Genomic DNA, 13,018 nt, shown 5'->3' with positions numbered 1-13,018 from the left:
TACCTCAAATGCTTGAAATCCGACCTCACTCTACACACTTACAAGGAAATTCAGCACAAGCATTCTACCTTCTGTAACCTTTCCTGTTACACAGAAGCGTGACCCATTATGGTGTTAACACATTGAGACCAAGATTATTTTTTCCTAACTTCCCCTATATTTAGAATAAGTTAGGTCCTCCTATGGAACTCAGATGATGTAGTCTGTAAGTCAGAAAACCTAAGAACAAAGACTATGGTTAGGCCAGTAAAGTACATTCACTGTTTGTAAACAGTATCTTACACCTGTGTGTTTTTAACTGGCAATAGATTTTTTTAATTATTATTTCCAAAAGTCAGGATATCAACCCTTTTATATTTGCATTAGGAAAGCAAATGATTTGCAATTAGAAAAACAAAACCCCAAAATCCTTTACCCAAAGAAAACCAACATAGAAGGCACACTATCAGAGTCATTAGGAAATGCATTCTGGTCAAGAGTACAAGAAAAATGTTTGAGCAAATCATTAAATCACATTTTCAGCTATTGCTTTAAGTGACATAAGCTTACACAAAAGGACAAGTCTGCACTGAGTTCTGGGAGTTAAGTTCATTGTTTAGAATTCTAGAAGATGCTGCAGTTACTACACTCATGAGTGGAGACAGAAGACAGAGGTAGTTGGGAAATGCAGTTCTTTAAAATGAAGTCTTCCAGTCATCCTTGCTGCCCCCTTCTCTGAACCTTTTTCAGCTCTGCTATGTCGTTTTCCAGTCACAGGAGTAGACTAGTACTCAAGAAGCAATACGCATTGCAATGCAATGCATCTATGGTACACCACAAATTTGTATAACCGGATCTGTTTTTTGTTTTGTTCTGGTTTTTGTTTTGTTTCCTGATAATGCGTAATATTTTCATTGATTTACTGACTATTCAGTTGTCATTTTCACAGAACTGTCAGAACCTCAAGATCTCCTCCAAGCAATAACAATACTGATCAAACATCATTACACTGTTTCCATGCATTCTTTTACACATTTTTCTGTCCTCTTGTTATGTATGCAAGAGTACAGGCCTTCTTCTCAGAGATCAGCTTTTTTCTATTATACACAGCTAACCAACATTAAGATGAAAGGTCTTTGGAGTTTCATTCAGAAGATTTCATGCTTAAAGAACACACTGAGTTATTTTTATATTACAGACTTCTCAACTGATTTTCTGTATTTAAACCAGTAATGAGATAACATAAATTAAGAAGAGATGGAACATAAACTGTAAACATTAAGTACTGAAAGCATTAGAAGGCACAGGGAACAAATTCAAGTCCCCTCCCTAGCCATGATTCTTGTTTTACACTCATCCTCAGATAAAGAAAAGTATTTCCTTTTGAAGAGTTGTATTTATGCCTTTTCTCAAAGCAGCACGTTCTAGAAACCTGCAAAGTCAGGCTAAGGAAGTAAACATTCCTTTACGCATAAGTATATGCATACTACAGCAGTACAGCTTACTTTTAATTGTTCATAGTTCAGAAGACAATTCATAATTTAAGTCCTGAATCAGTTATACATTATACAAAGGAACAACACTGAACAGAAGAGTTATTTTAAATTCCCCACAAAGCATTCTGCTATAATCAGTATTTTAAAGTTGACAGCAGTAGCTCTAAGAGTTTTAACGGAGCAGAAGGTTCAAACAAAGCAGGTCATGCCTATTTTAAAATGCACATACTACATTTAAAAGCTACATTAAGCCTACATATTACTCAGAGATTAGAAATTAGGAACAAGCTCACTTCAGCAAGTGGGATCTCCTTCTCACCTCTTCAAAATACCAAGTCACTAAAAGCAGCTGTATTCTGAGATGACACATTAGTCAAACAGCAAGCAGGAAACTTAGGAAGCCAGCTTTTGTTTCTTACAGAAGCCTATGTACATGAGTCGATCATGCCCTGTCTCCACAGCAGAGAATTTACTGAACTATGGGAACTTAAAGATAGTCTTGAAAGAATCAAGCTAAAACAGATTAAAGCAAATTGCTCTTCATTAAATGTTTCACGTAATTTAATGGAGAAAAGATTAATTTTATAGTTCAAAGTCTTCCTGAAGTAGAATATCAAGTAACTTGAAGAGAAACAAAATCTGGGCTTAGCTAAATTCTTTTTCTCAAAATAATGGGGGGTGGGGTGGAGGAGAAATGCCAAAGTCACACAAAATTTTCCCTAGACAGACACTTTGCAATTGCAAATGGACACCTAAGTTCTACAGCTCATGAGTACCGGCAGTAAATCTTCATATACTTTGTCTTTCAAATAGCTCCCAAAAGGGTTCCTGAGGACAGGAAAGGGAAAAGAAACAAACCAACAGAATTTCATTATTAAAAATCTGAAATGCTATTCTGGTGGCTGGTCAAATTTCCCACGCAGTTATTTATTAATAGAATAAGTGCAAGCTTAACGCACTGCTTTGACAATGCAAAGTACACTTTCAGTACTTTGAAACCAGGTGGGTAATATGCAGAAGATGAAATTCATTTGAAGTATTCAATTTTGGCTCTCCACAGCTAGCAGAATGCCTTGATAGCTTTTTGACTATAATAGCTTATAAAAGAAAAGCGTAATTATCATAATAATCTTAAATATTAAGGGTGTGCATGTTTTGTTCCTATTTCGGTATTGTAGAAATACTACTATGTCCATAAATTACAGTAATCAAGATACAAGTTTCAATACAATTTTCACTGACCACTTTTTCCTGAGTGTTTAGCAGTATATGCTAATGGATCCAAGGAATTTGGAAAAAAAAAAAGCAAAAAAACCCCTTCTTCTTACCTTTGTTTGTTTGATTTGCATTAAGCTGTGAGATCCACTTCCACATTAAAACAAACCTGCAAAATAAAACAGGAACTTATTGTACAGCTGTCATTGTTTTCCGCTTGTGTACTAGACTATCAGATAAGACAGGCAAAGCACAGAGATGAGAAATTCACAGCTACAAATGCATTCTATCAGTTTTGTCTCAGGGCAGAAATATAAAAATTCCAGTGGTCATCTCTCAAATACACATGTAATTTTCAAATAACATTGATGTTGGTACTTCAATCAAAAAATCCACCAAGAAATCATATCAAATACACACACACTATTAAACTAAGTGGGCAGATCAGGGGAAAAAACACTGCATGGCAAGAAAAGCTCTGCTGCATTTTCTGCTAGCGCCTTCAAAGTCACCTATCTTAAGTTCCCTGAACAGGGAATGAAGCACAGAAAGGAAGTGGTTACAAATGAAAGCTTTTTTATTCTTTTTTAGCAAAAACAACCAACATATCTGAGATTAAGTGTTAGAGGGTTTTAAACCTGGGCCTCACTAGTTCCTTGTCTCTCCTAGGAAAGTTGTGTTTATTATTTTAAGGCTAGCTGGCCCTTTTTAAAATCATAACTCACCTTGCCTTCATGAAGGCTAATTAATGTCAGACTAAATGCTCTATTTTCAGCTTTGCTCATGAATCTTTAACAGAACAAACTATACAAATAAATTTTTCACTTCCTAGTTGGAGGTATCAGACTATATAACATTTGGAAGAGACTCTGAAAGTCACTGAAGCTGCGCAAACCCAAGAATTGATTTGGGTACAGCACCTCTGCAGAACTGGGTCTACTTTGCATGAAGACACAGGAACTAGCATACAGCTTTACAGAGAGGGTTATTCATACCTAGACTAATGCATCCATCACCAGAATTAACTCTGAAAGAGATACCTATCCTCACATGCTGCCTAAGATTCCTCCCCTCAATTTGTTCACACACAGCTTTTTGATTCTCAGTTCCCCAGTCAGCCTGTAACTGTCTCAAAGCCACCTGCCTAAATTACAAAGACAGAGAGTAAGGAAAGATAGACCTTTCAAAAAGGTCTTGCTGGGCAATACAAAGCAACAGAAGACAAGTGTCCAAGCTCCTTTCCCTAGCCCCAGAGTAATTTCCTAATTATCACATTAAACTGTAGCCTTTATGCATTACTGTCATTCAAAAGATACAACTTATTTGAGAAACGAATGTATTACAGAAAAAATTAAATTCTTTAATCAGGTTTTAGAGTAATTTTCATGCATCTAGAGAAGCAAAAGTGTTATTTCTGAGCAGCAGTGGAGCCCTACTGTATGTTACAGAAGGTAAATGTAAAGGTACAGTTAAAAAAGCCCACAAAATACACTCTGTATGTACAAAGAGCCAAAACACCCTTCAAAAAATGGGAAAGAAGGCCTTTGCAGGCTTTACACTATCAAACACTAAGATCAGCACTAAACAAGACATCTCAAACCTGTGCACTTTGGCTGGGCAGAGTCAATCCGAGTCTAACACGTTCCTCACTGCAAGTAAGAACTACATCAATGCCTCCATGCAAAATGATCTCTCAACGCCACTGTAGCAATTCTCACTCACATTTTCTGAACACTGCAATTAGCTAAACATTAGCAAAACCTGTTCTCAACATAGATTTCATGATTTGAGATTCAAGTGCAGACAGAATCTTTGCATCAAAGGATTAAGCCCAGACAACTGTAGATCACTGTGGTAATACATCAGGCTGTCATACAACCCATAACACTGCAACAGGTTTTTAATGGAAACACGTTACTTTGGACCAATCAATTTACTCTGTTGACATAAAATGGGAAGTTTTACCCTACAGTGCCCATCTGGAGGGCATGTACTCTTGTACACATTGAATGTGCTCTTCGGAGAAAACTTAAATGTGAGTACTCCTGAATGTAAGTTTTCTCTGGTTCACAGGGAGCTCACAGACCCCTTTGAGGATAAATTTGCAGTTACTCTGTATCTACACCTGAAACAGAGAGAAAGTAAAAGGCATAGAGAAGATAGGCCATCATAATTTGGATATTGTCCAGCTGAAGGAAAGGTGACAGAAGTTTCACAGAGAGATCATCAGCAAGCAAACTGCTGAAGGACTAAAGGGCTGGCCACTGCAGCCTTGTGTTACAAACTGCAAAGGGCCCTGCAGAATTAACCCCCCTTCTTAGGATTTCAAACCCAATGGTGTTCAAAGCTCCACTCACTGGGAGACAGTGCAGTGGCATGCAAACATCTTGATGAAGGCAATGCAATTCACGTCGAGATGCCAGATTTTAGCCCAGACTATTGATAGCAGTCAGACTCTCACTGTTTAAAGGGACCCAACCTACAGCACTTAACCAACACTCACCTCTCAAAAGGTCTTTCTGCTGTCAGGGAAGATTCCTCTCACTCCAGCACAAACAATGAAACTCTAACACCTACTATTCATTTCAAGGGTGTTGACATTTGGAATAACTGAGCACCTGAAATTCTTTACTAGCAGATCCAAGAGAGGTAGTTCTCCAAGACTCCTTAGGGAAAGGCAAAGATTTCAAAATCACAAATGCTTTGGCTCCAATTTTCCTGTCTTAATTCTCATTATCAGGAAAGGCAGTGAGAATGAAAGCCACTCTCCCTCGCCAGATAATAAAGACAGCATCAGAAGGGACTCAGAAGCAGGTAAGAAATGTAGTTACAGAGCATTCACCTTGAGGCCTCACCATTCAAAGAGTGAAAAGGGGCCCACAGCAGGTACAAGGACAGCTGTAAAATGCTTAGGCTTCTGATCATGGATAAGCAGCTGCCTGTTCTGATAAGGGCAGAGAACAGGAAGTGGAAGAAAACTGCAACGGTGGAGATGGGCGATATCTCACATGTACCCCTAGTGATAATAAAGAAACACAAATGGACTGAAGACGCTTGAAAACACAAGCACTTCTCACTGATCAGGAAATGCAAACCAAGGCTGGTTCAGTGCTAGCAATGATCACCTTGCCCAGTGACAAAACAAAAACAAAAAGCAGCATACCAGTGATACTTCTTTTCATGCCACACATCAAAAAGGCCAAAGTAGGCACAAGAAGTTCTCCAGCCTGTGTGCAATAACAAAGTCACATCTGTGGGTATTGCTCAGAGAGAGAAGTACAACCCCCCAAGTGTATCTGAGCTAGAGACACACAAAGAGCATTCTCAAGCAGCGTTTGTTTGAGGAATAATTTAAAAGGCTGTATATACTGACTGTAACATAATTGTTACAGATCATCACACTAGACTAGTTAAAATTTTTATTCTTTCTGGTTAGCTAGAGAACAGCTACAAAAGCTTCCATAATACTGCTTTCCCAAGTAAACGAAAGTTACAGATGCTACTTCAAAATTCAGGTTCATAAAGAACAACTAAGATATCTTTACAGATGTGGAAGTAGTTAGCAGAAAAGATTTTATCCATGGATCTTGCATCAAGCTCATAACCATTCACGATACAAGATTTACATAAAGACAATTAATCTGAGTTCAAATGTAAGTTACTACACAAAACTTGCCTAACTACTTTTCTTGTCATTGGATCTTATGTCAACACTAAATTTACTTTTATTCACTTTCTATTTACATTATTAGGGACCTGTTTGCTATAATGAAATGTCTCCTATAACATGCCCTTTCTGGGGAAAAAGTTTGAGAAACACTAGAGTGCAAAGGTGTACAATTAGTGAATAGAATTTGCAGTAATCCTGACAAGAGTTTTGATCTATTTATCTACTGCTTAGGCCTGATTGCCTCACAGATCTGTGATAACTGACATTTCTACATCTATCTGGGAAAAGACACTTAATCATCTTTAACCACTGCCTTCCCCTGGAATGGTTGCAGTCAGGAATGTAATTCATAAAGAAGTTTTTTGGTGGGGTTTTTTGTTTCGTTGTGGTTTTTTTTGAAAGAGAGTTACAATGTAATACAAAACTAGCTTTTGCCTCCATAGCCGATTATGCTTGTGAAAGAAGGAAAGAAGAAACAAAGGCTAGAACAAACTATACTATACAAATTACTTTTGTTGGTATAAGCTGTGGCTAAAGAGTCCATTTCACCAGCTTAACATAAAAACACAGCAAAAGGCTTGCAACTGTGGTCTTGACTTCACGTACTTTCTGGGACTTATAAATGTGATTAGTTAGTGAGAGTCGCATTTACATTTATTAGGATACTGCTGTCCCAACACTAAAATCTGCTAAATTCAAAAGGGGGGGTGGGGGGGTGGGGGGGGGGTGGGTGGAGCAGAAGAGGAGAGCAGGGAAGAAAAATTTTCTTCTAGTATCTGATGCAGCTCTGGAAAAGGTCCATAATCTTACAGAAATCTACTAATCTTAAGAATCAATGCAGGAAAAAACAGCCAGTAGAGAATGGAGATTACTCTAAGAAAAGGCTATTACAAGAAGCCCAGAAGAAGCTCCAGCTAAAATCCTACCAAGGATAAAGTAATTTAGGAGGACTGAAAAAGCAAAAACTTAGTTGACAATAGTACCCTAGATCAGTTAACACAGGTGAAAAGCTCTTTAAATGCAAGCCTATACTGCCATTTTCCCAGTAAGTACTCAACAATGACCTTGTCTTACAAAATGCAGTTTCTTGCTTTCTGCTTGCACAAGGAGCTTTGATGTTCTTTGATTTCTATTAAAAAGCATAAAAATAACATAATCTACATTCAGTACCCATAAATATCTAGAACTAACATTCAGTGTAGATTAAATAATCACTCGAATTTAAACATGAGGTTTTCTAAAATAATGAAATGAATTCCCTTTGAGAATTTGTAAAACTTCTCTCAATCTATGCTACTCCAACCTTAGTTTAACCAACTGAGTTATAAATGCCACAATCAAATTTACCAAAATTAAATTTGCAAGGGAAAAATAACAATCAGTCTTCTTACAATAGTTAATGCAAAGTGATATTTAAGTGCAGGTACCCTACTGACACCTGAACTATCCAGAAGTCAAATTAAGCAAAAACTTAACACTTCACAACATGAAGGGACAAATTTTAAGTCCTTTTACTGGAGATGCTTCTGACTTCAAAGAATCTGCAGTGACTGAACAAGAGCAAGAAGCAAGGGACTGCAAGAGAGAAGACTGCCTCCTGCATTTTGAATTTCCTGTTAGATTTTGAGAGTTATCTGAAAAATAGTTCAAAGAAGTTACAGTTCCTCCTTCGTCTATTCAACACAGTAAAAGCCACATGCACAGTTCCCAAAGCTGTGGTAGGGCTTTCACGTGGAAGCGTTGAAATCTCTCATTTTTCTACTCGGAGAAAGTTTTGCTTTTTGACAACACCCCATACGGGACAGTGAAGCACTTCAAGGGAAAGTATGACAGCATAGGAAATGAACCCAACTGATCATACCTCAGACTGTGAAGCTGCTTCAGACTGAACAAGAAGATTACAAGTAGATGAATGCAACATTAGTAGGAGTATTACAGTAGGGAAAAAAGTAGTCAGAGAGAGTAGCTTGAATGGAAAAAGAGAACTTGTGTTTTTGCCATCAATTAAGTCAAACAACAGATTTAATTATTTCAAAAATCTGTGTTACGTAAATAACAAAATGGAAAAGCCATCAGAGGGAAAGATATGTTACGTAGACTGGGGTTGGACTAACAAAACGTATCAGTCAAAGAGGTTACTTTTCCTCTCCATCACTAAACAGATAAAGTAGTAAGTATTTAAAGATGTACACAACAGGCACACAATAAAGATGGAAATATGTCTACAGAGAAGCAAGGGGAAACAAACATAATTTAAGAGCTGTTTACTTTAAGTGCACATTATCCAGTAACCAAATATGTAACAGTCAACATACATACTGTCATCACAACAGCACTAAACTGAAGCATCAGTTTAAAGATGGAGTTCTGAAAACATTTAGAACTTCCAAGGCCTTAAGAGACAGTATTAATATATTGTTTCTGAAGGTTACTTATCAATGCAGTTTCCCCCTCAGCTAAGATTAGTTGTGACATTCTAAGTATCATTGATATTTAATAAATAAGTTTACAGTCCATCAATATCCAACTAAATCGAATTGTATTCTTCACAGTGAGAATTACCATAACATACCCAATAAGCTGCAGAGAAATAATTCACCTTCTTTCTTTATAATTTCTCTACCAGTTTAAGCTACAGATCAACATACCACTTGCATAATACACACCTGGACATTTTCAGTCACCCTTCAGCCTACTTACCTCGACCACACAAACTAGTCACCAGACTTGCTGCATTTATATACCTTAAATATAACAGGTTCTCCCGAACAGGAGAAGCTTAAAGCACAGAATGACACCATCTCTCCATTCCACTCCAAACTACTAATGGCACTGTACATAATCCTGGCATCATCCTTGACATTGAACGCTTCTCTTTTCATTATGCTGTCAGCAAAATCTTGTCAATACATTACCTGTGCAGGAACTGCTTCTACCCTTCAGTTAAGGAATCACTCTCTTCTCCAGTTTGAATTACTATATATTCTTTCACCATATCGTCACATAAGCTTTACATACGGCACCCCAAAATATACTGACATACCCTCTGACTATAAGCACTGCTTGAATGCACTCCAGAAAACAGAGTTACATGAGATCTTGCTTACCTTATAGAAATTGGTTATGGTTCCTTACAAATTTCTAGTTCAAGTTTGCACACCCAGTTTCTCAGCTGAAACTAAGTAATCAGAAATCCAAAACAGAAAGCTTCTTCACAGAAGTGTTTTTCTAAGGCACCAACAGCCTTAATTAAAAAACATGTGTTTTGTGGTTTGTTTTTTTGTGTGTTTTGTTTTTTTTTTTTTTTTAAATTTTGGAAACATCTGAGGCAGTGCCTGCCATGTGCTCATTTTAAGAAAACAGCCTGTTACATTTCAAGGTTTGTTTTTAAAATACCAAACTGTACAGTGGTGTTAAATCCTCTCCTTTTTACAAAACCCACAGAATTTTAAAACACGAAGGAGGCAAAGCTGAGAATAAAAAAAGTATGTATTTGGCACATATGCCTGTAAATGAGGCAGGATTCCACTGAAATCAGTCAGAAGACTGTTTCGTACAAGATACTAAAGGAAGGTGTGAAATAAGATTGTACAATAAAAATACATATGTACAATCAAAGTAAATAAAGCATGTGTGCTACTTGAGAAATATCATGTTTAAGTACAGATACTTGCACTCCAAGTCACAGGCAACAGGTATATTTTAGGTGCATACTTGAAGTAAAGGCCTTCTTAATTTTTACCAAAGACAACTGAACAATCTTTCATAAGTCCCCTGAACAGAGAATAGTTTATCAGCTCTATCTCTGCTGAATGAATCCAGTGCCTTTTCAGTCAGGAAGTCTGACAGAGAACTTCACCAAAACCCCCCAAAAACCAAAAGAAATACAGAAAAAAGGAATCTGCTATAGGTTTAAAGGACACATCACACATACGGGACTTTGATGAAGAGCAGACACAGTTTATTGCCAGTCCATACCTTCCATCAAGTGTGCCACCTGTGGAATCCTGACACACAGAGAAACACATCAGTTAATCTTCATACATTCACTGCATTTCACATATCCCTTTCCTGACGTGCTGCATTACACACCTCTGAAATTCTTCAACATAACTGCACTCTTCCCTATTAATAAAAAAAAATGCAAAAAGTTTACTCCACAAAACATACACTTACGTCCTTATGCAACAAAAGACAATGCAGATCCCCAAGTAGCTTCCACTCTAGAATCTGATCCTTATTTATAAATCTTCAAACAGGATTTAGGTTGGCCATATTTTTTTATTTTGAACTCAAAATATAAAAATATCTTAAACAAAAGCTTTGCTGCAAGAAAAAAAACATTAAAGGCTTAATTTCTGAAAGCCAGAATTATGCTACCAGATACCACATAATTTGTGAAATAGTATCAGGGTTTTTTTAAAAAAAGATTACCAAAAGATATCAATACTTTGTACTGGTTTTTTTCTGCAAGTTTTTTTTATAAAGACATTATGTTTATTAATACAATTCAAAACCATTAAGCAATTTTTTGGGGTAGAAAAAGCAGTAATTAGGTTTTAAAAAATATTTACTAGAAATTAGTTTTTCCAATAAATAGATTGGTATTCTAAAACAAGAGGCCTGATGATATCCATTAGTATCTAAATGGATTTAAATCTCTGTTCCCATTAAGGACACTTTTACCTAAAAGCAGTGTCTCGCACAACATTTCTAATAGTAGTTAAAGCAGCACATTAATAGTCAAGCCATGTTGTTACTGTAGCAACAATGATTTCTGGTAGCCATTTTCTTTTCAGCTTTAACACTGTTCCAAAGCCAACAGTCCTTACTGCAATCTCTGCTTAAACCCAAAGGCGGCAAACTGCTCAGCAGTTTTCTCTCTGGCTGCGTACTTCAGATAACTCCCGCTAGACTGTCTCCTTCAGTGTAATGTACTTACCTAACAGTATTCTCTAATGCTGGACTCGACACAATTTCAGCTTACACTAATGAAAACATAGAAGTATGGCAGTCCGCTTCGAAAAAAAACCCCACAACAACCCTACATTTAGGAGACTAAACAGTTTGCAGGACACCGGAAGAGAAGAACAGCAATGTGATTCATTATTTTAACCTGCAGGCTCTAAGACCACAGCCCAAGCCAAGATTACCAAGTAGCAGGCTCATACATAGCCTTGGTCATTACACTGACAGCAGCCATAGAGAACCCCTTCTCAGATCACAGATTACAAAATCAAAGCAGGTGCTGTAACCAAAAGCAATTTCTTAGTGGACTCTGAACTTTCTGTATTTAGAAAACCATTTTAAGACAAAACTAGCATACACATTCACTTCCAACTCCTCCTTTATGTTTTTGTAGTCTTAAAAATGACAACACCTGAAACACTTTCCTGGCTTTCTTAATACTTCAATGCAGTTTTTAAAAAAGGTCAAACCTAAAATCCCACAGCTCAAAATTAGTGATAAATGACACTATTTTCACTTCTTTATTTAAAAAAAAATCTCCCTTTCTTGTATCATGACAGCTTGCAAGAAAGCAGTGGTGGGAGGGCACTAATAAGAAAGTGAAATACATAACCATTCCTAAGAGCAATGGGAGGAAATAGCGAATTGGTATTAGCACATAAATACCCCCTACAAAACAGGATCCCAAGTCCAAATTCAGTTCCTCACAAGTTTGTTCCAGTTGAATGGGTAGCTATGCTGGGATAACGAGCTCTAATGCCTGCTGTTGTCTGTCTAGACAGTGTTTCTGACACTTCCCGTAGACCACAGCAGCAAAGGGAATCTCCTGTCCATAGCCTCAGAGGAAGTGTATTTTGTATGCATGTGAAAAGGTAAAATCTAACAAAAATTTCCTAGAGGTTTCAGGCACACTTACATTTCCGTAAGTATTTGTAAACCTCTGCTTATATACTAGTAATAAATATCTCTCATGTAGGGGTTTAAGCTTAAAATGAAGGTAGGTTTATGCTGAACTCTGAATTGGTGTGGCTGAGACATTTTATTCTGACATCCTTATGACAGTAACATCCAGCAGAGGACAGAGTAGACACTCTGGAGTATTGGCATCTTTAAACACCACTGCTAACTCCTAAAAAGCCTGCTTGTTTATCAGAGGACTAAGCTGTCACTACAATGAATGTTCCAGTATGAAGAAAACAACCATATAAAATAATTACCTGAAAATATAAATTCCAGTATCTGCATTCTTCCTGCAATGGTTTTATCCAAATAAAACATACATATATTTTATACAATAGGCTTCAACCACTGCTTATCAGATTTGAAGTGAAGCTACAGAATACTTTGCTTTCTAATTGGGTTTATATACATGCCATTAGTTATAACCTACAAAAGATCACTTTGGGGAGACACATATACATAACCAGTAACGTAAAGTCTTTCCTTCATTTTGCAGGAGCCTGCTTTTTTTTTTTTTTTGGATGACAGAGGATTGGTTTTGGTGAAGGAGTAAAGTTAGAATATGCTGACAACACTATCACCTTAATAGCTATTGAAAATGTTTTTTAAAATAAGTAAAAACCCATTCCTCACTTATCTACTCAGTGTTCACTCTTGGTTTGGTGGCACTTTAAGCTTCCAACATTGCCCATCACCTACATAATAGGAAAAAACTATATCCTACTTTAGA

The 13,018-nt window shown here is 36.9% G+C and overlaps 1 protein-coding gene across 2 annotated transcripts in view; it reads right to left on the bottom strand.

Moving 5' to 3' along the window:
- The window catches only part of ZNF644 (zinc finger protein 644), a 30,123-nt gene extending 27,275 nt beyond the window's left edge, over positions 1-2,848 (bottom strand). For both annotated transcript variants that reach the window (XM_059822147.1, XM_059822149.1), the window contains exon 1: positions 2,804-2,848. The gene's annotated coding sequence lies outside the window, so the exon portion shown is untranslated. The remainder of the gene's footprint in view (positions 1-2,803) is intronic.
- Positions 2,849-13,018: the final 10,170 nt, after the last annotated feature.

The sequence above is a fragment of the Gavia stellata genome, chromosome 10 (assembly GCF_030936135.1).
Source record: "Gavia stellata isolate bGavSte3 chromosome 10, bGavSte3.hap2, whole genome shotgun sequence".
Taxonomy (NCBI): Eukaryota; Metazoa; Chordata; class Aves; order Gaviiformes; family Gaviidae; genus Gavia; species Gavia stellata.
Note: the sequence above shows the minus strand (reverse complement) of the source record. Positions and strands in the feature narration are given on the sequence as shown.